Below are 24,854 nucleotides of genomic sequence, written 5' to 3'. Positions count from 1 at the left end.
ACCCTCATTATCACTACCATCAATGGGGGGTCACATACAGTGTTCACGGTGTATGACATGAAGAAGTGCAAGAGGAGATTATGGTGCATTACTCTAATGGACATAACAGGGCAATTCCGTATGGGAAGGGCAAAAACAGCAAAATTCAAAGTTAAGTAAATGCTCTGAAATTTCAGTTTCCCGTACAGACGGATTGTTGTATTTACGGAAACAAAAAACCCTTTACCAATAACTTTCCTCGTTTTTGTTGTACACACTTTTAAAGTTGGAAGACTATTTATTGTATTTATCTAAAATCTTACAATATTAAATGAAAATTTAAAATGAAACAACTTAAATATCTCTCTGCTTTATCCATACTTCCACATCTTTCTTCCTATGCGTCAACAATCACATTTAATGAAGCATTCAGTCACTCTCATTATGATATTTTTTGGAGAAATGTTCAAAATCTACTGACAAATTGACGTAATTCCGTTACCATAAAATTGAAAAAAGTTTTCTCCTGAACAAACTAATCACTGATTTTTTCTCCACTTGTAAATTTTTTCTCTACATGTGACTCCCTGAAAAGTCACAAAACATTTTGTGAAATATCTCCTTCAGTTCTTCTGTAATTGTGGTAACGGAATTACATGGTAACGGAATTACACGCACATCTAATATGGAAGAGAATGACATATCCTACTTTCGTGCCAATATATATGTGAACTGTTCATGAAATAGCTTCAGGGCATTATTATTGAGCTTAACAGTGTTGGTGATTGGCAGTAAAGGAGTGAAAGTTGAAATATATGTATGGTATGATACACTTGACATGACTCAGCATAGTGTAGCTGGATGCCTCTGACAGTGAGTCCTGACATCAGGGTACACGCTTGACAAGACTTCTTGTGCTGAAAGTCTCCTCCTTTCCTTCACCTTTTCTCATAATATGTACAAGAACTACATGTGTACATGGAGACTGTGCTAACTGATAACTTTATAAGGTTTGCTACAGATACTCATTCTCAAATGTTAAAAATCATACTGAATTTTGAGATATCAATTTGTATATTTTCTTGCTAAAAAGTCTCATGGTTTCATATTAAATCTAAGTATAGTGATGAGGGACTATTGAATGGGTGTGATGCAGCATAAATTGAACAAAGTTACAAAGAAGAGGAAGGACATAAAATTTATTTAATAGGAAACGAGAGCACTGCTACTGACAGAGAGAAATGAACAGGATAATTTTTGTGAGGAAAGATCAAGAATTTAAGAGAAGGATCATACACAATGTGATAGAAGTCATTACTTGACACAGGATGCCCACTGAATGTGACACCTTTGATCTTTCTGTATGCTAAAGGCTTTATTATCACCAAGTCGATAGTCTGACCTTTTATTGAACATGTCATGTTTTCATCCTCAAGTCCTTTATCTTTAATGGTAAGTGTGTGACTATGACCTTCTTTCATTTGTTTCTTAGATCTTTCCTCCACAGAGACATTATTTTGATTTTCATGCCCATTTGATACAGAGCATCTGCTACCCTTTGAAATTTTTCTTAAATCCTTTCTTTTTATAAGGAATAAAGACAAAAACACCATTTGTGATGAACATTTACCCAGTCAGTAATTGTGATACAGCTCTAAAATGTAACATTTAGGCCTATACTTTCCCATCCTAAGTAGATTTTAAATATTAAAGTCAATGGGCTTCTGCTTCTACCTTTACTCTTCATGTTACCATTTGCTGTACAATCCAGTTTCCTTTCATACAAGTGCCATTACAGTGTATTTTATAATTTGCTTTCAGGCAGTCAAAATACAACTTACCGCAAAAGAGAAGATGCACACTTCTTGTGAGTAAATATATGGCAACACTCAGGATGAGAAAATAGACAAAGTCAAAGAAGAAAGACAAAGACAGGAAACTTGTAGGAAAATTATAGGCCAAGTCATGATTGTGTTTCTGAAGACGTCATTTGGAAATTTTGTGTGGTCAGAAGTAAATACTAACATTATTCACAGGTTGATTAATCTAACTCTAACACAGTGAGCTGCAGATGGATAAAAGAGGCCCTCTTACCTTTCTATGAATTAACAGAATTTGGTGGACTCACTCTAATGGTTCAAAAAGTTGTAGTTTGTTAAAGTTATTTTGCTGTTTTCTATTTCCTTTTAGTTTAGTTCATTTTATTTTGGTGGGCTTAAGTAGGACTAAAGGGAATTATCAAATTATGCACTACATTATATACTAGGGGGCAACTTCAGCTATTAGTAAAATGTCACAAGTTTTTAGTGATTAATATATGCCACAACATATAGGTAATAATGATTAAGCACTGGTGCAGTACCATAATCATATAGGAATATTTTCTTTTCTATTTATGATTGAATTGTAATTTGTTATATTTGTCATTGAACCACAATTGCATCTTTTCACTTAACAAATTAAAAGTTTCAAGCATCTTTAGTGATTATACTTAATATCAAACATTGTGTTCAATGATGGGGCTGCACACTGTGCTCTTGCACTGTAAATTGGCACTTTATGATTTAGATTTAAATTCAGTGTCAATCCGGACAGTTTTTCATTATTTTCTTATGCATGTGCACATAATATTTATGTACAATACTTGTAAGTAATTCACACATATTGTCAATTATTGGCATATTTAGGAAGAAGAAAACAGAGAAATCTGTCTTGCATGATATCAACAAAAGAAATAGAAGAAAATTTGAGTATTGTTGACTGGATTTATAGAATTGTACTTGTGTAGGGCTATTCTAGCGTAATTCCGTTACCATGTGTCTTAGATGTCATTTACCTGCAGAGTGTGAAATTCTTAACTTGAAAGTAGACAAATTTTGATGGATGTGGTACTGAGAAGTTACGAGATCTTGATTGACATAGTTACGACTTCAAATCACAGTAGTTAGCATGAACATTTTATGTTTTTTGACAATAAAAACTCATATGGCACCTATACACTTGTAGCAGTTCAAGGTCAAAGGCTAGAGAGTACTTCTTTAGTGGTTATATTATAGCTAAAGGCTTAAACAATCTTTATCAAGACATTTCAGAATACATGAGTACCAAGAATGTGTATTTTTTCCAGTGTATTTCAGAAGGCGTAATTCCGTTACCATTTGTGTAATTCCGTTACCACTGACTTTACAGGGAAAATGCGTGCTGCTTGGAAAATGTGATGAAATATTTGAAAAACAATACAACTGAATTGAAGTCAACACAATCAAAGATGAAATCAGACAACAACCTACAGTGTATGTGTTATAGATTTCAGAGAAACAACTCCCAAAGTCAGAGTTGAAGTTGTGACTAAATTCTCTGGTAATTCCGTTACCATCGCACATAGACCTCCTTTGTAACCAACCAAGTGAGAACATTTAACAAATTTGTATTTGGGGTGACAGTGTGAGTACCTCTGCATCTTTTAAATGTATCAAGAGAAGGCAAAGTAATCAATCCTGTATACAGGGTGAAAGAATATGAGCCAAAATTCTCTGATTTGTAATTCCGTTACCGCGGAATTGCCCAACAATGTATTAAAGAACACAAAGTGGCCACATACTGTACATACATGTACATAATCTAATTAGACAAATGTTGCAAAGTCAATACACCATTCCTGGCAGTAAACTTATCCTATTGTACAGTATCTATTACGGTATGTGTTTTGTGCATAACTAACCTTCATATACACATTTGTAAATGGTAGCATACATTGGAAACAATGCCATCACTTGCGTACACACTGTACATGTATGTGCTTACAATGCAATCTTGCATGACCTGCAACATGCTCTGTCAAAATGAACAAGCTTCAAATTATACACATATATTTGTAGTGTGCATCATTAAAGGAATATTTGCTCCAAGGAGTTCCAAAATGCAAGAAACCAAATTATAAGATAAAGAGATGGAGAGGTTATGATATTTGGATGGGAAAAAGATACCATTTGAAATGGACAAATGACAGACAAGCTATGACTGATATACTCTTAGATTATCATCACTGCCATCATCAGCATTTCATCACCATCACTAAATAAATTATTTCAATCGTCCCAGCATTATCATATCATCACATACATTAAAGTCCACCATCAGATAAGAAAAAAAAAAAAAACTTTCCAGTAATACAATGTACACGTACATTGTACATGTACATGCACCTCACTTTTTACATTTATAACAAGGAACATTCTTGCAGTTATGATATTTAAAAAAAAAATCATGTTTCCTTTATCATTTTCGTTCTTTTTATCAGCAGCTTTAATACCGCAAGTATCTGAAATTAACAAGAATGGAGACGGCAACTTGTTTTGCAATGAGATACTACACGCAATGCCTTTGCCTGCCTGTCAACATGTGGGTGTCACAGTATCGATGTAACCACTAAATGTGGTCTTTCCCTTTCACTCTTTGGGGCTGTACTTTTCAAGCATTTTTCGGAGGCTGTTTACTCGTGCTTAAGATGAATATGTGACTCCTGGGCATGAGAAGTGATCATGATTCATGTACTTAGTAAAAAAAAAAAAGAAAAGAAAAGAAAAAAGAAACCACAGACCCTTCTGTTGCCATCTCATTCTCTTAACTCCTTCTCCTTTGCCGTTGCCAGTTCTAATTCTAGGCACGGGGATTTGACATATACCACAGCATTGAAATCACGCTATCATTATTCATCTGAAGAAAAACAGATCAGCACTGCACTTCCTCTTTTGTTTTTGTTGTTGTTCATTTTTTTAATGCCTTAAGGAGAACATACAGTTCTAATCTAAACACTACGGGACAACAATATACAGCACTGAAACATGCAGATTAGTGCAATTACTCTTGCGGATCGTATGAAGTCCAACCAGAAAGCATTAACCACAATCTGTCCTACTGCTGTGTCACTCTGTTTCGATTGTGTATCATGATGATTTACACCAGTTGCAAGTACATATTGGCGAATGTACACTTTGATATCTGAAGTTTGGGATAGTCATTTCCTCAAGGAAGATGTATGATATCATTATTTCTGAAATAATATCTATTTATAAAATTATACCATTAGTTGCAGTCAATGCCATGTCAAGAGAATTTTAGTTAAAACTCTCCATGTTAGATTTAGCAAAAGTATGGGGCATAACAGAGACAATCCTATTCAGGGAGACGACAGTCCAACACGCGTCACACTGATTCACACTGATCCACCGTTCACAAGTATTCCATGTATGTGAGAGTGATACAGATATGGGAGATGGTATTGACTTTGGCGGTTTTCCTTTGTCAAAGGCCCGACACATGCTCTGAGCTCGTGTGACACTGTACTTCAATAGTACGTTAAAGGGAAAAGCTACCCAAACATACAGTGTATCACTATATGTGGCTTGAGTGAATACAGAAATATTATTGGAACGCATCAGTGAAATTTGCGGGAAAAAAAAAAACAATCAGACAATCTGTTCAAAAGAAATGAATTTCTGAAGGACCCGTCACACTACAGCGAATGCCCAACGAATGCCAAGCGAAAGCCCAAAGAATTCGAAAATGTGAAGACAGTTTGCATATCTGACGTTCTTTGAATTCATTAGCTATTCATAGGGATTCGCAGAGATACGCTGGAGATTTTGGACATGTTTAAAAAATAAAATCGGCTCCAGCGTATCTCTGCAAATCCCGACGAATAGCTAATGAATACAAAGAACGCCAAGCATGTTACAAACTATTCTAGTATTACCAATGGATGTTAACATATCTTCAAATTTTCAAATTTATTGGACATATACGTTGGGCATTCGTTGGGCATTCGCTGTAGTGTGACAGGGCCATAAAGTTTGGGTACAGGCATTGCTGGAAAAGATCCAGAAGAATAAAACAATATGTGATATCACACATGGATGATAATATAATAATAATTCCACAAAATATCACATTTTATTACACACATTTCTTCCATTTGTTACTGACTTGTATTACACTGTATACAGTGTTGATGGTAACGTGATCATTCCCCGTACTACTTTCTTAAAGTACAATGTAAGCCAAGTGCTTTTCCACATGCTACAAAAATGAAGATATATACAAATGGTACAAGTCTGTTAAATTTCCATCATATTTTCCTCAAACCTTTGTTCTTGTTACTGAGCTATAGCTGTACCAAAACTTCATAGCTTTTGAATGGATTGTACAATTTTCCTTAACCTTCAATGATGCATGCTACTAACTGCATTCATTCAATCCACACATTGTATATTTGGGTTAACTTGCCAGCATGCACTGCAGTTCACACTGGAATGCCGTGAGAGCATGGGGGGGGGGGGACCAAAATTTGGTGTGTGAGGTAGGGGAAAGAAGGGAGGCACAATAAGATGTCAGGAAAAATCATCATTGTTCTCCAACAAAATGACCAAATTTGGCCAATTTTGAAATTGCATGACTTAGAGTCTGTACGTGTAGTCACTGTCTCAAAGGGTGTACATTTGTATGCTGATATCACTGTCTCTTGGACAGTCAGGAAGAAAAAAAAATAGTTTTCTGATCAAGATATGCAATTACTGACATTATATGCACTGCTGTAAAAGTGGTTTCTTTCGTGTACAGAAACTTTCGCGGTTTCCATCGGTGCCGACTTTTTCGTGTGTGTTTAAACTCGCGGTCGGTAATGATAGCGTTGTAACAAGCGACGAGTTCAAAACATTTTCGCGTGATGTTAAATTCGCAATTCCACCTCAAAGCGCGAAAAGCGCGAAAATAAAACCACCGCGAAAGAAACCACTTTTACAGTATTAGTTCTATGTACAAGTGTACAGTAGGTTACTGTGCACATCATGCATCATGGCAGCACCATTATGTGGATGTCACAACTACAATGAACTATGTCATGCATGTTCATGCATGTTCAGGTGTACTTTAAGGTAGCCATTGAATGCTATGTTAATAGATGACTAATACCGCCATTCAAAATGGTCATGGAATTTTTAGTCATTTGTCAAATCATGCTATCAAACATTTGCAATGATCCAAATGTTGACTTTTTCTCCATTATCATCCTATTGTACAAGGGATCTGTATTTCAGCTTGAGGAAGTATACTCATACCACATGGATCATACTGTACTTCAGACTACAGCTGTACAACTAAAGGAGGATGCTCATACAACATGTACATGTATACCATTGTATGTTGTACTCTAATCAAAATATTCCACGATAATCACTTAAAATGACTTCAAAATGAAATCACAGCTAGATGTAGGTCGTAATGGCAGATACAACAAGAAACTTGGTCATTTTACACTCAAGTGCAGTCTCCTTTCACTAAAAATTGGTTTTGGTTTGGATGCACAGATATCAACATTAAAGGGAAGGTAAACCCAAAGAACAATGTGGATTGAGTGAAAGCAGCAACATTAGTAGAACACATCAGTGAAAGTTTGAGGAAAATCGGACAATCGATGCAAAAGTTATAAATTTTTAAAGTTTTGGTGTTGGAACCGCTGGATGAGGAGACTACTACAGGATATGACGTATGAGTGGACAACGATACAAAGAAAATATAAAGGAAATTCAACAAAAATTCACTTTTCTAGAATTATGAAAGAGCAATGGACCAACTGCTTTCAGAAAGCAGGGGGAATAATTGCTACCCTTAACATATGTCAATATCAAGTTGATGGAATTTGTAATTTTCATGAAAAATGAATTTTTGCAGAATTTTCTTTATATTTTCTAGGTATTGTTGTCCACTCATACGTCATAACCTCTAGTAGTCTCCTCATCCAGCGGTTCCAACATCAAAATTTTAAAAATTCATAACTTTTGCATCGATAGTCCGATTTTCCTCAAACTTTCACTGATGTGTTCTACTAATGCTGCTGCTTTCACTCAATCCACATTGCTCTTGGGGTTTATCTTCCCTTTAAGGGAAATGTGAAACAAACCATTGTCAACAAGGTTTAGAAACCCTTGGAGGCAGATGCTTGCACGTTGAAGTATAAACAATGAAAAAAAAAAATCAATCTACAATTCCTGCAATGACCCCAGTACTATCTACAGCTCTAACCGGACCAACATGTATGTACAGTGTACATTTGTTTATACGCCTCAAATGTGTGAAATGTTAGCAAACATTTCCCTTTTCAATTTGTTTTCCTTCATTTCAATACATCCTTTACCTCTACTTCAGATACCTTTTCATACTTTGTGAAGTTAGCTTTAACTTCCTTGTTCCTTGACTACAATTTCATGGCTATGTAACAGCGATCCATCGTCACAGTGGGTCTCAAAAATGTGATATTCAAACACATACAATGTACATGTACAGCCTGTAGGGCTCCAAAGGAGAAGCATACTATTTATTATAGCTTAATAATTCTGACACCAAGTGTGCCAACATAATGCCTTATTGACAGAATGGCGCGATGCACAAATACGCAATGTCAGCAGGGGTGGCAGAGACTGTGACGGACATGCAACATCGAGCGCACCTGCCCAGAGCCACAGTGGACGAGCTACACATGTATGGATGCGATCACAAGCCAATCAGTACATATCGGTATTAAAAAAAAAAAAAAAAAAAAAAAAAAAAGAAGAGAGAGAAAATTTACAGAATCCTCTGACTCTGACACATGTGCTGTACTTTTAAAGGTCATAATCCTGCAAACCCACACAATGTTGCATGTCTTGAACAGAACTTTTCAAGAGGCTCATTTTCACCAAGTTGCAGTAGCGTATATATACATGTAATTGTAGATTTACAACTTATAATAAAGCTCATTTGTGTGTGTGTTTGTGTGTTTGCTGTATACACTTCATTTCTTGAATACATGTTCACCACACCTTGTACACATTTGTTCAAATTTTAGAGGAACTACTGTACTTCAATCTGAAGTATGAAACCAACGATTAGAACTAAGTTTTCTGCAACCTTCTATACTTTAATGCAAAAACAAAGCAAATAAAAAATGGCTACAAATATATAAGTTTATACAGTCATTGCCACGACTGTTATAAATGAATGAAACATCGTTTTTCTTTCATGCATCTTTAGTGAGAGAAAGATCTATAATTGTGTAATTTCTTAGTCATCAGATTCTGAAGGGTATTGTGTTAATTCTACTTCAACATTTTTTATTCTTATAAAATATAAAATGAGAAGTCTAAATAAAATTGGGCAACCAGCATGTTATACACTACAGGCACATTCAATCGAGAACTCTATGCATCATCAAAACTGGTATCGAAAGAAAGCTCAGGAAAAAAAAAATGGAACAAATATATAAAACAACAAATACACAAAATACAATGTGAAGGACTGTATGTTAAGATAATGTAATCCCCGCTTGAAAAGAAATTCAATCCCGGAAGCAGGTTCCATCTGAACATAAGACATGAAATACAGTGTACATGTCTATCAATACCCAGTTTATCCTAGTAACAAGACTACAGACTGATTGGTCCCTTTAAAGACCATGCACAAGGGTACTTTGAAACTCTTCCCTTTCATCATCATTAAAAAAAAAAAAAAGAATGTACATTGTAAGTAGGCTGAACACATCATCAATCATGCCTGGCTTCAATACTGTTGTATGGGTCGATACTGCACTAACGTAATGCTTGAAGAAAACTGTGGTACATTGTACATTGTAGAATGACTTTCATCATAGAAACAGCCTACATGTAGTTACTACAGTTACAGCTGTTTGTGCACACATTGTACACGAGAATATTGTACTGTTTTTTATGTTACACATGTACAGCTGTATGTACAGATGTGTAGTACAGTCCTGTACTTATTTGTGTATCATAGTCCTATACATACTGTACATTGTACATGTACAATGTACAACCTAGTACATACCAGTACCGTACCTTGTATACATCCACAGGATCATTATCTCATACCTGTACATTCACTCTACTATAAATGACGTTGATACATTGTACGTGTAGTGGCATAACCAAAGAAACAACTCATTTAATACATGTAGATTCCATCCAACTTCTAAGGCATTGCAGGGCTGCTTGTTGGTGATTATTAATCACTATCCACCGTCAGAGAACCACATACATTATATCACATGGTGCATCTTTTCGCACACTGAGACAAACTGTTCGATGTAAACATATCATATTTTCCAGTTAAATACAACTGTAGCGTATAACTTGCCATCCATGCCACATCATGCTGCTCTACTGTAGGCACTGTATACATCCACAACGTACAATGCTACCTACAAATGTGTGATGTATTTGTGCCCACAGTATAAATGTTATGCAAATAAACTCTACATTTAAACAGTTACTACATGTGTATGTCACCTAAGTGAGCATGTGACTATAAATACTATTATAAAATGGGTTCAAGAATGTAGCCAATAGGAAGCACTGAAATGAGTCACATGTGCTTTGGTTACTCAGTCCCATTGCACTGCGTGTTAAATCAAATCCTATTGCCGATCGTCTGTGCGCGCGGCGGCTCCTTTGAATTGCATGCATACGCGCTGTCAATCCTGTAAACAACTTCTAGTTCGGACTGCCGGCCGGCCGGCCTTTCTTCCCTTGTGCACAATGTGTGGCGTACGTATCATACGTACAGTGTACAGTAGACCAAGCGTTGTGGGTTCAAGAATGTAGCCAATAGGAAGCACTGAAATGAGTCACATGTGCTTTGGTTACTCAGTCCCATTGCACTGCGTGTTAAATCAAATCCTATTGCCGATCGTCTGTGCGCGTGGCGGCTCCTTTGAATTGCATGCATACGCGCTGTCAATCCTGTAAACAACTTCTAGTTCGGACTGCCGGCCGGCCGGCCTTTCTTCCCTTGTGCATAATGTGTGGCGTACGTATCATACGTACAGTGTACAGTAGACTAAGCGTTGTGGGACCGGACGCGTACATGGAGTCACTTTGAAGGGCAAATCCAACGATTTAGCAGGTTAATTCTCACGCCGTTTTCAGAGTATGTTGTCTAGTAGGCCTATATGAGGAGTCTATATCAAGTCTTTAAGGTAAAGGGTGCATATTCTATGTAAAATAAGTAAGTTTTCATGCGGGAACTTAAGTGTCCGGAAACCCAACCCCCTATTACACTTATACTGTATGTGCGGGATTTCCGAGTGCGACGTGCGTAATATTTAAATGTTTGGGACGAGCATCTTCGGACGTCTTGACCCACAAAGGTACGTGAAAAACGCTGAAAAATGTTGTTAGTTTTCGAATTTTCGACCCATTTTATAAAACAAATGATGCACAGGATTATTTCGTGGCGTTAGTGGAGGCGTAGCTCACTCTCGGGTATTTACAATGTAGTGCAACATGCACTCGGCTTCGCCTCGTGCATGTTTCACAATTGTAAATACCCTCGAATGCACTATACGCCTACACTAACGCACTCTATCCTGTGCATCATTTGTATACAAGCAGTACACAGGTTTGTATATTATACTACACTGTAAAAGTACATCGTATGTACAATGTACCAGTACATGCTACAAAGTACAAATTGTACGTACACACATCTACACTAACATGTACACTGTACAATGTACATGTACACATGTTGACAACATTTGTTCCTTTAATTCTGAATACACAAAGAGCCAAAATATGCTGCATAGATCATGCCCATTCAGACTTCTCTTGTGTAAAAATTAGCATTATTGACTGGTGAGACTGATTTACTGCTGTTATTTGATTAACTGATAATTGCAAAAGTGATTTTGTTTGTTTCAATTTTTTTTTCCATATGGTCAGTTTTACGGTAAAGGGTGTAACTTTCAATTTTTAGCCTTTTGGCCCACCCTGAACACATAGATTTACAGATCTCAAAGATTTTTTCCCATGTGAGTCACCTTATGAGTAGCCACCTTGGGTAGCATAATCAGGTCCAGGTATTGATGCGTTTTGTTTTGACAGTCACATATGTACCCTAAAAATGACTATTTTGTTGCATTGAAATTTATATAACATTTTTGAAATGTTAATAATTTTCTACAGCAACTGCAGAGATCTAATTTTTTATGTTAAAAGCATAGTTGTATGGTCAATTGAAATGACCAAATTAGTTTGGTTTGTATCTGGCCCTTTATTTTGGAATACTATGACTTCAAATTTGAGGTTTCGGAGGCTTCATTTTCCGTTAACAATTGTTTACAAACTTTGATGGACAGTAATGATCAGTGGATGTGTTTTGGTTACTTTCTTTTATGCTGAAAATAGTAAGGTACAGCTAAACTTTAGACTTACATCAAAGTTTACTTGATTCTAGGGCTATTTGAAAGTTTGTGATAATTTTATTCCATCAAGTGAAATTTCCGTTAGCAGTTTTGAAGCCTCCGAAACAAAGTGTTTAGTCAAATAATATGAATATAGATAAGAGAAGCGACCTAATCTATATGTCAAAATGTAGGATATGGGGCCCTAACCTAATAGACCAAAAATAGTTAAGATCCGCCAAACTCTCTGAAAATAGGAGACAATACAAATTTTCCGTTAACACGTGAAGCCTCCGAGACGCATTGAAGCCTCCGAAACAGCAAAAACGTCTAATTTGACATTTCTGATAAATTCTTTGAGTGTCTGCCCCAAATCATGCCATGAAATCATCAACAGACATGGACAGACAACAAAAGTACTAAAAACATTATGATACTGCAATAATTTTTTGAGCTAATACACTTTATTGAGAAAAAGTGGTTTCGGAGGCTTCAAAAGGATGTTAACACTGCATTTTTGTGATTTTCTCTGGACAACATCAAATTAGATTTATTGTTCACCCACCCAATGATCGCTTATGACATATCTAAAGATATTTAATCACATTCAGTCTTCTGGCTGCTTTGTTTACTCACCAATATAGATTTACTATACGATTTACCTATTTTTCTTAAACAGTGCAGACGTGTCACACATAACTCACCTTTTCATTCAGCAATAAAATATTAGCAGATGAGGATGTTGCCCCACAAATATGTTTAAACAGTGTATATCAACCAAAAAAGACACAATTTACCCATCACTTTCTACATAACATACATGATTTTCATAAAAACATAAGGCATACCAAATTAATTTTCCAGATATTTCGGAGGCTTCATTTTATGTTAACAGCATGTAAATGGAATGTTTTGATTACAATTTTGTAATTCTAAGTCTATCAAATAACTGTTTGGACTGAATGAGACTTAATGATTCCTCAAGCAAGGTGTAGATAGTTGTTTAAATGTATGAAAAGCATTTATTTTGTAGGTTTCCTTTTGAAACAATGGAACAGGCTAGATATTGTGAGTAATGAAAGTGACTTCCAGCTTGCGTGCATGCCCACATCATGCAACAGTACTGCAACAAAGCAAGTAGTTGTGGATACATCAATGTTCTTAAGTTGGATAACTCATTTTTACTCTTGAGAGAAGTTGAAGTGTTGTGACCATATTTGTATCACTCTTTTGACTGGTTAGACTTTGACAACCAAACAATTACTTGATTATTTAGTGTTAAATACACTTTTTTTAAAAAAAGAACTGAACACTATTCCTGTCCTGAAGATTCAAGGACTTTAATAGATGGTTATTCAAGAGGGAAGCATACACTTAACTAAGAAATATATTACTTTTGAATTTAAGGTTGTATCTTTTATGCATGATCCAGAGCAAATGGTGGAAAATACTTTTTGGATTTTTACACTTTCGACTCACTATCATCTGAGTGTAATAGTTTCGAAACACAATCTTTTACATGTCCATTTATAACCCATTGACAAATCCATTCCATTGTTACTCACATGGCATTTGTTTTTGCCATACTAAAATCTTGACTTTTTCAGCTTTCCATTTCTTAACAAGTTCTTTGGCTTTCATTTCCAATACTTATTTGGAGGAAAATAATTAATCAATAAATTTGTGATTAGATTTGAAAATAGCTAACATCTTGCAGATTATCATTTCTGTGGTGTGACTTGGATCACAGGGTACTGTTTTGGAATTTTGACATTTGATTACTTCATTCAGACAGGTTTTCATATCAATCTGTATGTCAGATCTGATGCACGCAAGGTGCAACACAATCTTGATACTATACCCTATTTTCCATACTTTATCATGCTGGCAGTAACCACTTGACTATTTTTGATTAAACAAAATGTAACTTGTGTTACGAAACATCATACGAAACATCATACATGTGTGAGACTCTATGATATGTTTGCGGATGTAGTTCTCAGTGCAGTAAATGGACAGTAATGGTTGGGATAGGATTGTTTATAAATGACATATAGACCTCTACTTATAAATAGCCTGTTGCCATGGGGTACATGTAGTTTACATGGGTGGGTGACTGGAGAAGTTATGTTCATGAAGAACAATATTGAAATGATTGAAATCTTTATAATCTGTTTGGTCCTGGCTTTTCTGGAAAAAGTTACAAGCCCCTTTAACTATTTTGAAATTCAAAGGGTGGGTTTATATACTATTTAAAACAAACCTGTGGGTTTCTAAAAAACTTAGATATCTAAACACATTTGCTGCTTTTTAATTTTTTGCTAAAAAGGTTGTCATTTTTAGAAACAGTAAAAGTTCTGTTAGCAATTTCTCAATGAGTACCTTCAAAAACAGGCCTCCTAGCTGTCACAGGAGTCACACAAACTGGAATTTTATAAAATAACTATAAAAAAAGAAGCCTTTGAAGAATTAAAAAAAAAGAAAAGTAAAATGATATGAAACAGGGGTGACTTGTATACCACAGAAAAAGAAAGTGAAATTCTAACTATCATACATTGTATATTATAGGGAACTATACATTTGGTCAACATTTTTTTTTTTAATTCAAATTCGTCATGGGTAGGGTATGTATTATATCTTTTCAACAGGCGATTCAAAAAGATGAATGGGATCTTGACCATTTCAATTTCTATTGAGCTCCATGATAACATCACCAATATATTGATTATTCCAACTCCATTTTGATGATGACAGTTTGATGATGACCCTTACATGGACTGGCTGATCGGTGTTTAAGATTGCTGTTCTATGACCATGATCACTGCATTTGATAGCTATAGTAGGGGATACCAGGCATGGTCATATGCAAAAAACAAGAGACCCGCGGGTCTAGCGCTCACCTGAGTATCGCAAGTTCACCTTTCACGCAGTCACTAATCTAAATTATTCACAGCTCTACCAAAATTTGACCAGGCATTCTCAAGTAGAAGATGAAAATGTACAATAAGGGCCCAATTTTTTTAAGATTCCTTAATTTGGGGGGATTGGGGCCCCCTGGGGCCCTCTGGGTGGGGCATGGTGCCCATTTTGATAAATTGAGATCCTGACCCCCTAGGGATGCTACCTGCCAAGTTTGACAAAAATCCATCATGAGGTTTTCAGGAAGAAGATGAAAATGTACAATTCAGGCCCCCATTTGGACCCTTCCAACCACCACCCCCCCCCCCCCTACCCAAGAGGGGCACCCCTGGATCTCCTATGAACAAACTTGAAACTACAGTCATTAATGTACTCACTCATAGTATTATCTCAGCTCTATATATAACTTCTGATTCTAGAGAAGATTTATAAAGATTCCTTCATTTGGGGGATTTGGGACCCCTGGGGGCCCCCTGGGTGGGGCATGGTGCCCATTTTAACAAATTGAGATCCTAACCCCCTAGGGATGCTACCTGCCAAGTTTGGTGAAAATAGGTCATGGGGTTCTCAAGAAGAAGATAAAAATGTACAATTTAGGCCCCATTAGGACCCCTCCTCACCCCCTCCCTCCCCTGGGTCCCAAGGGGGGCACCCCTGATTCTGCCATGAACAAACTTGAAACTACAGTCATCAATGTACTAACTCATAGTATTAACTTAGCTCTATCACTTCTGGTTCTAGAGAAGAAGATTTTTGCGGATATTCCTTAATTTTGGGGGGTTGGGGCCCCCTGGGGGCCCCCTGGGTGGGGCATGGTGCCCATTTTCACAAATTGATTTCCTAACCCCCTAGGGATGCTACCTGCCAAGTTTGGTGAAAATGGGTCATGGGGTTCTCAAGAAGACAATGAAAATGTACAATTTAGGCCCCATTAGAACCCTTCCCCACCCCCCTCCCCTGGGTCCCAAGGGGGGCACCCCTGATTCTGCCATGAACAAACTTGAAACTACAGTCATCAATGTACTAACTCATAGTATTAACTTAGCTCTATCACTTCTGGTTCTAGAGAAGAAGATTTTTACAGATTCCTTAATTTTGGGGGGTTTGGGCCCCCCTGGGGGCCCCCTGGGTGGGGCATGGTGCCCATTTTAACAAATTGAGTTCCTAACCCCCTAGGGATGCTACCTGCCAAGTTTGATGAAAATCGGTCTTGGGGTTTTCAAGAAGAAGATGAAAATGTAAAAAGTTTACGCACGACGCACGACGGACGACGGACGACGGACGACGGACGACGCACGACGCACGACGCACGACGCACGACGCACGACGGACGCCGGACGAAGGGCGATCGCAATAGCTCACTTGAGCCTTTGGCTCAGGTGAGCTAAAAATGTTTATAAGCCTTTTTTCCCCTTTCTATATTTTACAATGCTATGTTGTAATCTAACCGTCATGCCATCACCTATTTTCTATCCCTTTCTCATCAACAGTTGAAATTGATTTCACATGTATATAAAACAATTATGATGGGTGATTTATGTCAATATACATCCCACAAACTGCACTTATAAAGCAAGCAAACATACAAATGTAATCTTTGCATTAAGTCTATAGCTACAGTTCTAACTCATTGAAAGTAATTCTTACTGCATTATGATGAAAAGTTTGACAAATGCATACAGCCATACATGTGTGTAGCCTAATCATGTTCTGCATTGCCAAAGTCATGGATATGCAAATACAGTGTATGTACTGTATACAACTGAGCATAAAGATTTAAAATATTTTTCTTTGTCTCTTAACATATATGTTGGAAAGTCTTTTTTCTGCATACAAATAAATACTATTTTACATGTTACAACATTGTTAGTTATTTGGAAACAATCAGCTGCATTTAAGTACTTCATATCACCTTAAAATGGACCATTTTTGCATGTTAACAGTCATGATGAAGCCTCCGAAACATGCGTTGCTGCTAACTTTAAGCCGCAAAAAAAAAAAAAAAAAGATGTTCCTAATCAGTGTACTTTTATTGCTACTGTTGCAGTTTCCTTTAGAATCATATTGCCTCATGTAATGTCATAAATTCGAACTGAGCATTGCTTACAGTGTACACAGTTTGTTATTCACTTTTGTGGAAGCCAATTTCCTTATAATAATAAGTACAATTTGTATGAAGGGTAAACATTATGCACTGCCTTAAAATGTACATCTGTATACTGTTATTCACATTTTATTGATGCCTTGTTCTTATTCTAGCATGTAGTGATAGTTGCTTACTGTAGTTTTTTAAGTGAATACAGGACTAGAACTTTGTGTTAGCAGTTTTGAAGCCTCCGAAACACACTAGTTTGTTAACTGAAGCCTCCGAAACTCTGAAGTCTGAAAATTTCAACTTTGTCAAAAATAATCAAATTTCTTTGGGATTTGGGTTGATAAATGTTTGTTACCAAGAGATAATTTAGGGCTATGTTTAGAGTGGCTCTTGCTTCTAGAACATTCTTTTAACTTAAAAATAGTTTGTCAGGTACCATTTTTACCTTGGAATTTGAAGTTCACATCCAAATAATTGCAAGAGCGAATATCTGTTGGGGGAAAAGTGTTTTGATATTTCAAATATATGTTCACAGCAAATGAAAAGTTGCATTACCTCCACCATTTATCTTCATTTGGTTGCTGTGGGTGACCAAAACATTCTTGTTGTTTTTACCTAAATTTATCTAAAATTCCATAATAGTCACTTCATTTTTCATATTTAGCCTAAGAATTAAGCTCTGGAATGACAAAATATTGAAAATATAGACATTCCTATATAAAATAAAGGCAAAGATAAAAATGGAAACATAACTTTAATTTTTGACCCTTGCCACATCAAAGTTACACCCTTTACTGTAAAACTGACCATATGAGAAGATGGCCACATGTACATAGATAGCCCATATTCAGCTGCATTATCTGATCTTCCATGCAGACCAGTTGGATGTGAGGCTGGACCACTTCACCAGGTTATGCACCATGCTCTTTGTGATGATTGAATGAATGAAGCAGTATCTTTTGCGTGCATGATTTGTGCCTCTCTAACGCACAGGTCCTCCATTTTCTGTCTTATCTGAGGGACAGAGCATTTTGTCTCTTACAAGGGGACGGTATGATTACACACAACATTGCCCAGCTAAAACTTGAGAATCGAACGCAGGTCATTTGGATTGAGAGGCAGACGTGCTACCAACTGTGCCAAATCAGTGATTGAAAAATACTCATACAGGATTACTATGACCAATCCTGCAACATCCTCATAATTAATGGTCCTGTAAATCTTTCCTCTGAGTTTCAGATGATTGAGGATGTACAAGTACATACACAACACTGCACTCAGCCTTTTCAAACATGATGTCAGCAGTTAATGTTAATGTGAGCAGAGCGAAGTTCTCAGAAGGCTGAACAACTATTTTGTGTGACCACATACAGTAGATATAGATGTCAATTTCTCTGTGAACATCTACAGATTTTCTGTATGAACCTCATACCAGAAAACAGCAATGAAAACATTAATATTATACTACATGTACATTGTACATATCAGTCTTCTCCATCATCACTCGACCGTTATACAATTGTATGATTACTGCAGTGGGCCTACACAATGCTAGTGGTTAAAACGACAACAACCACAAAACATTCACCTTGACTAACACACACAAACACACACACACACAAATCAGACTAAAGCTGATATATGGTGGTGACAAGGTACTCAGCTGGTGATACATTGTACCTACTGGGTGTCATTCAGGAGTCAAGGTACATGTATGTAGAAGTCTGAACATTTTTGTCCTTACTTTCACATGGACATTCTACTTGTGTACATGGTGCTATGTCTTTGTTCATGTTTCAGATTGTACACGTTTATAATTCTCTGGACTAAGACTGAATTTCCTCGTTATATTGGGTACACTGTTAATATCAGGGATAAAAACATAATATAAACAGAATGGAACTTGTAAAAATACCTCATTTTATCTTGCTAAATCTGACCTCTTTATAATGATGTTCCACTGTAATAGAGCCCATCTTGGCAATAGCCAACATGAGTCAATGTTATAAGCTATTGCATTCTACAGACAACCCGCATTAGTAATACTACACACTGTATCAATACTCCTATTATTGCTTACCATAACAATACTGACATCGCTTCAGCAGCAGACCTTACTATACAGTGTATTAAATTGCTTTTAACAGTGCTGTACCTCTACATTGTGAACATGGTACAGCGACTATCCCATAACTACTGTGTGAAACACGATATCTCACGGCATGAAATTTTCACATATTGAAGCCGACTGCCTTTTTCGCAGCATAAAATTTTCGCAAGTTGCCTGTAGCATTCAATGCATATAGTGTAGACAAGAAATTTCGCATGTAATTTAATTTTGTGAATCTTGGCTCTCGCAAAATTTGCGAAATTAAAATGCATACGATCATTTCTCGTTTTACATTACTTTACTAATCACTCTATATGAAAATATCATCAATGTTTAGCTATCATTTACCATAAATTTGGCAGTCATAACCTTTCTTTGTCAGAAAAATGTCTACAACTCGCCCAAATCCGGGGTGGTGGATTGACGACAGCCCACACAATTCACACGTCCAGAGGTGTAGAAAAACGCTGTAGCTGTGATCTCTGCTGATTTCAAATTGAGCCCTTTTACAATTGAAGACCTGAATATAAGAACGACCCAAGTCCAATTTTTGGCCAAATTCAGTTTGACATGGGAAATTGTAGCTTATGCATGGACTCATCTTGTGTATAAATGATAAATCCTAATTACCCCCGGAAGTGCCTGAAATTAATGAGTTAAATCTTATATTAATGTTAAAATGAAAGACTTGGGTCATTCTTACATTCATACAATAGCGCCCTCTCTCATCCTTCTCTCATCTCTATAGCAGAATATCATGTACTGTACATGAATCAAAGAACGACCCAAGTCCATATGAATCAAAGAACGACCCAAGTCCACCACACAAAATGGCCTCTCCACAATTAATGTAAATGTTAATTGTCATAATAATATAAGTTCTAATTTGTATATACAATGTTGCCTTCCCATCACAGTTAAATAGAATATTATTGGATAAATTAAAAAGATATGAAGTTTTTTTTTAGTTTACTCGAAATGGTGTTCCATGGACTTGGGTCGTTCTTATATTCATATACTCAATTACCTGTCATGACCCATAGGTAATCAGAAATATTCAAAGGTCAAGTAAAGAGACAGCATAGACGTGTATGACTGTGAGAGACACATCTCATATACTTGTACACTGTATTTGCAAATGTGCAATACCATATTCAGCTACATGGGCTTTGTGAAGCTACTTTGAAACTTTGCTTCAATGTGTGACATCATTGCAAGAAATGTGTACATGCACACGTTGCTTACATAAATATGTATCTCAAAGGGGAAGTCAGTGCAAAAAATTGCTAAAAGGTGGCAAAAAAGCACTAGTAGAAATCATACAAATTTACGTAATAATCACTAAAATTTTGATGTTCCATATCCTGCATTAATGACACGAACTGAAATTGTATGAATTTCCGCCCACAGAAAGCTCATGTTCAGTGATACAATTTGCATCAGTAAAAAAAAAGAAAAGAAAAAAAAAAGAAAAAAAAAGAGATGCCTTTCGTGGAAGGGTTACTTGAAACATGGATTTTGAAAGTATGTGGCTTGTTTTTCAATGAATCCTGTTAAATGACAGCTGACAGTTAAAATCACAAGCGTTTCAGTTATCGTCTAAATTACTAGATTTTTACCTGACTGAATGCTAGACTGATACATTTTCTGATGCATCAAAGACTGATGAATAAATTGTACCCTAGGAACAAGTCATGCTCACCAGTTTCCGACAAGTACAAACATGTCGGAAAAAAGGAACCATGGGACTCGAACCTTGTTAGAGGAAAACAAACTGAAGTGAAGAAAATTCAAAACCTCAACCTTCACCCCTCTACTTGATATTCTCTTGCATTTTTTTTTATATATAAATGCCTTGTCCACCTTGGACAACTTAACATAACAATGTCGGTATTTTGGAGCTTGGGTATTTGTTCCACGTTCATCGTGTCACTGCCGGCAACCAGGGATAGCCTAGTAGTGTCGCTGCCCGGAAAGTAGTAGATGACAGGTTTGGGTCCTGTGGTTCCTTTTTCCGATATCTTTGTTAAATTACAGATCAGCAGTTGCGATCTTTACAAATTTCATTTGTTAGAGGGAGACAAACTGAAGAAAATTCAAAACCTCAACCTTCACCCAGCTCTAGAGTAAAATATCCCGTTTGCGGCAGTTTAAGCATTGTTCAGGGTTTTTCCAACTTGTAAACAAATCAGGCAAATTATTTTCAACCATTTCATATATCATAGACAAGATTATTCATTAACGCAATTGTTTTCGTAAAAGAAATTAACCATTGACCAACGCAGTTTTCATGATTTACCAGGGCAAAACCCGGCACAATTTTCGCCGATAAGGGCGATATGCGACGTAGTATTTCTGCTTGCGGCACGATGTACAATCCCTATGCAATACGCGCGTGCTCCGCGATCTTTAGCTGAAACGCCTTCACATGTCTCGCGAACATTGCGTAAGCGCCAATTCCCATTGCGAAAGCACATGAAAATAGCGTGCGCACATGCATTGGCCGCAAACAAGATCGCAATTCTGGCGGTGTTGTTGATGTCTTTCTCGTGTTTTTCCCGTTTTTTTTCGATGGTAACATCCACTTTCCGAAAAAAATGGCGGCCCACATCGGCTCGCGAAAGTTCTATTTTACGTGAGGATGTGTTTTCAAAATCCATGAACATTGAGAAAACGACAAAAAATCCAGTTTCTTGGACCATTGTTTCTTAACTGTTATGTTAAGAAGTACCGAAAATTTCATTTTGGATGCGATATGTTGTCATTTCGGTGAGAAAATTTCATTTTCGTCAGAGATTGTGCCCATTTCATCGGTTGGTTTTTGTTGATTGCTAGTGTGTTAGTATATGTGTAGTGTGCATGTAACAGTGCAGTGCTGTGTTTAGCGGTATATTACCGTGTATGTTGTATGGTAGGTGTCCAACCTACTGACCGGGTCCATAACGACCGGCCGCGCATTATAATGGCATTGCGCGTACAGAAAGAAAATGTACGCATGGGACTACGCGCAACGGTGTTCGATTCTTCACTGGGCTACGCTACCGAGTAAAATGTGGCGAAAACAACTAAGTATTCCCTCTAAATTACCGAAATTTAGCAAAATCGAATAAGGTTTATCGTGTAACTACATATAACTAGGCCTACCTTTGCTGACTCGTTGTTAGATGTAGAGTATCCTTCCGTAATAACTTTGACGATTTTGACCGCAAAATTATCACCGCCGCTTGTACGATCGTGCACACACGTAAGACGTTACACATATACATGACATAAACATTTTGTCGCCCGCTACGACCGTAGAGTTGATGCAGAAACGAGAAATGAATGTGAAACAACAAACCGACTCATCTAATTTATTTCAATTACGATGAAAAGTTTCCTAATGAAAATCAAGTCAAATTCATCAAACAGTCCTTCAAAAGTAATATCGAAGGATTCAAAATATATTCAAATATTATTGGGGAAAAAATGACGGCTAGAAAAAAACAGCGGCCTGTCGAAAAAACGCATTTAAGTGCCCTTTATACGCATTGTCAGGGTGGTCGGTTGAAATGAGCAGGGCAACTGAGTGCGGAAAAAATGACACCCCACGCGTTCGAAGCCGCCATCTAAGAGCGCGTACCTCAGATCGCATTTTCAGTGCGCGCTTGTGAATCCGGAGTATTTTCTCCACACGTGAGTAAAATTTCAGTCAATTTGTGAGATTTTTCACGTTTCTATTGATAGAAAAACGTTAGGTGTCCGGTATTATGAACACCCAACCATACCTGCCGCGAACGGCTGTACGGCCGCTCACTGACGCAGTTACTCTACTTAATGTTCTCTCGCATTTATAAATGCCTTGTCCGCCTTGGACTACTTGACATAACAATGTTGGAATCTCAGAGCTTGGGTATTAATTTGTTGGTAGTTAGATCTAACGTTAGAATCCAAGTTCATCGTCGACATCGTGTCACTGCCGGCAACTAGCCAGGGTATAGATACTACTGTAAAAGTGGATATTTTTGCGCTCGGCCGGGTAAGATGGATTTCGCATGTTTTTAATTCCACAGAATCAGGACATTAACTACTGGAATATATGGCAAGCAAAATTATTTGTGTGCTTTTATTTTTGCGCTAGCTTTTGGTTGCGTAAAACGCGCGAGAATTTCCACACCACAAAAATTTCCACTTTGACAGGAGTAGCCTGGTGCAGTGGTGGTAGTGTCGCTGCCCGGAGCGCGGAGAAGAGGTAGATGACAGGTTCAAGTCCCGTGGTTCTGACATGTTTGTTGAATCACAGATCAGCAGTTGCGACCTTTACATATTTCATTTGTTTTAGAGGGAGACAAACTGAAGAAAATTCAAAACCTCAACAACGTCAAGAGGCAGATTTATTGGTCTATTCTTGAAAAGACTCCATTGTGCTGACGTGGTCACCAATCCAATGTTTGTTTTAACACTACTAGAAAAGCAGTCTCTATCTAGAACGTAGTAAATCTAGTAGGTTCTAAGCCTAGACTAGACCTACAAATTGTAGACTAACTCGTTAGACTGATTCTCTTTATAAAGCCTACTCTCATCCCAATGCTCATCAGTGCAGCAGTGGCCGTATAAAGATTGGCAGCCATAAAGATTACAGGCCACGGCCCACCACATCACGGTATCCCCACATTCAACAGTGCAGAAGCACTGGCACGGCAGTCCCATTCATTCCGATCGAGGTCGCCTTTCATTGGAATTTTTTACAGCAAATTGCAAAATTTAATCCGTCAGGTATTTCACTTACCACGGAGAACTCGACGTATATCTGCTGAACACTCGGATCGAGTCATAACAAGTATCGTATATCCAAACGAATAGCCTCAAATTACCATCATGAGTCATACCTTTCATCAGTATCCGCATTTATCATCGCATAATTCTCGAAGCGCTCAACAGCAGGCAGCCATATTGGAAACACCTTTGACTGTCTGAAGAGTCACGTGACCAAAATATTTGTTAGTTTTGACATGACAGTCGTTTTCACGCTTGTTCGCGCAGTAATGACGTCATAAGGTCTCTTCACTGGACTCGAGCAGTTATGTATTAGTAGTCAACATGCTTTTCCTCTAAACCTACATAAGATACAAAATTAAGGCTAAACCTAAAACGACGGTGCTAGAATCAACAGGAAGAGAAAACACAATAAAAAAAAAATATTCAGCTCTAAATGATGCTACTGGTCAAAAGAAGAAGAAGAAGAAAAAAAAAAGGCATAATCTTACCATTTGCAGATGAAACAAAAACCCAGCATTAGTGCTTTAAAATAGGTCAATATGTGAGTTTGGGATAGAAACAACCATTGTAAAAATTTGAATCCGTATAAACAATGTTAAATATTGTTAGATACACAAAATGTGAACAATAGTTATAATAAAAATGTTGCCAGACTAATTAACCGTCTGCAGTTATGGTTTAATGAGAAAAATACTGATATCTCCTTATATTTTAGGCTTTATTGCAAAAAAAAAAAAAAATTATTATATGGTTGGATGTTT

The 24,854-nt window shown here is 37.0% G+C and overlaps 1 protein-coding gene across 1 annotated transcript in view; it reads right to left on the bottom strand.

Annotated features, from left to right (window-relative positions):
• LOC139725427 (USP6 N-terminal-like protein) overlaps nt 1-24,231 on the bottom strand; it is a 123,837-nt gene extending 99,606 nt beyond the window's left edge. The window contains exon 1 of the mRNA XM_071636502.1: nt 24,104-24,231. The gene's annotated coding sequence lies outside the window, so the exon portion shown is untranslated. The remainder of the gene's footprint in view (nt 1-24,103) is intronic.
• Between the last annotated feature and the right edge of the window lie 623 nt (nt 24,232-24,854).

The sequence above is a fragment of the Diadema antillarum genome, unplaced genomic scaffold, assembly GCF_040938485.1.
Source record: "Diadema antillarum isolate AM-2024a unplaced genomic scaffold, OU_Dant_1.0 seq00000041_RagTag, whole genome shotgun sequence".
Classification (NCBI taxonomy): domain Eukaryota; kingdom Metazoa; phylum Echinodermata; class Echinoidea; order Diadematoida; family Diadematidae; genus Diadema; species Diadema antillarum.
This window is presented reverse-complemented; position numbering and strand designations above follow the sequence as displayed.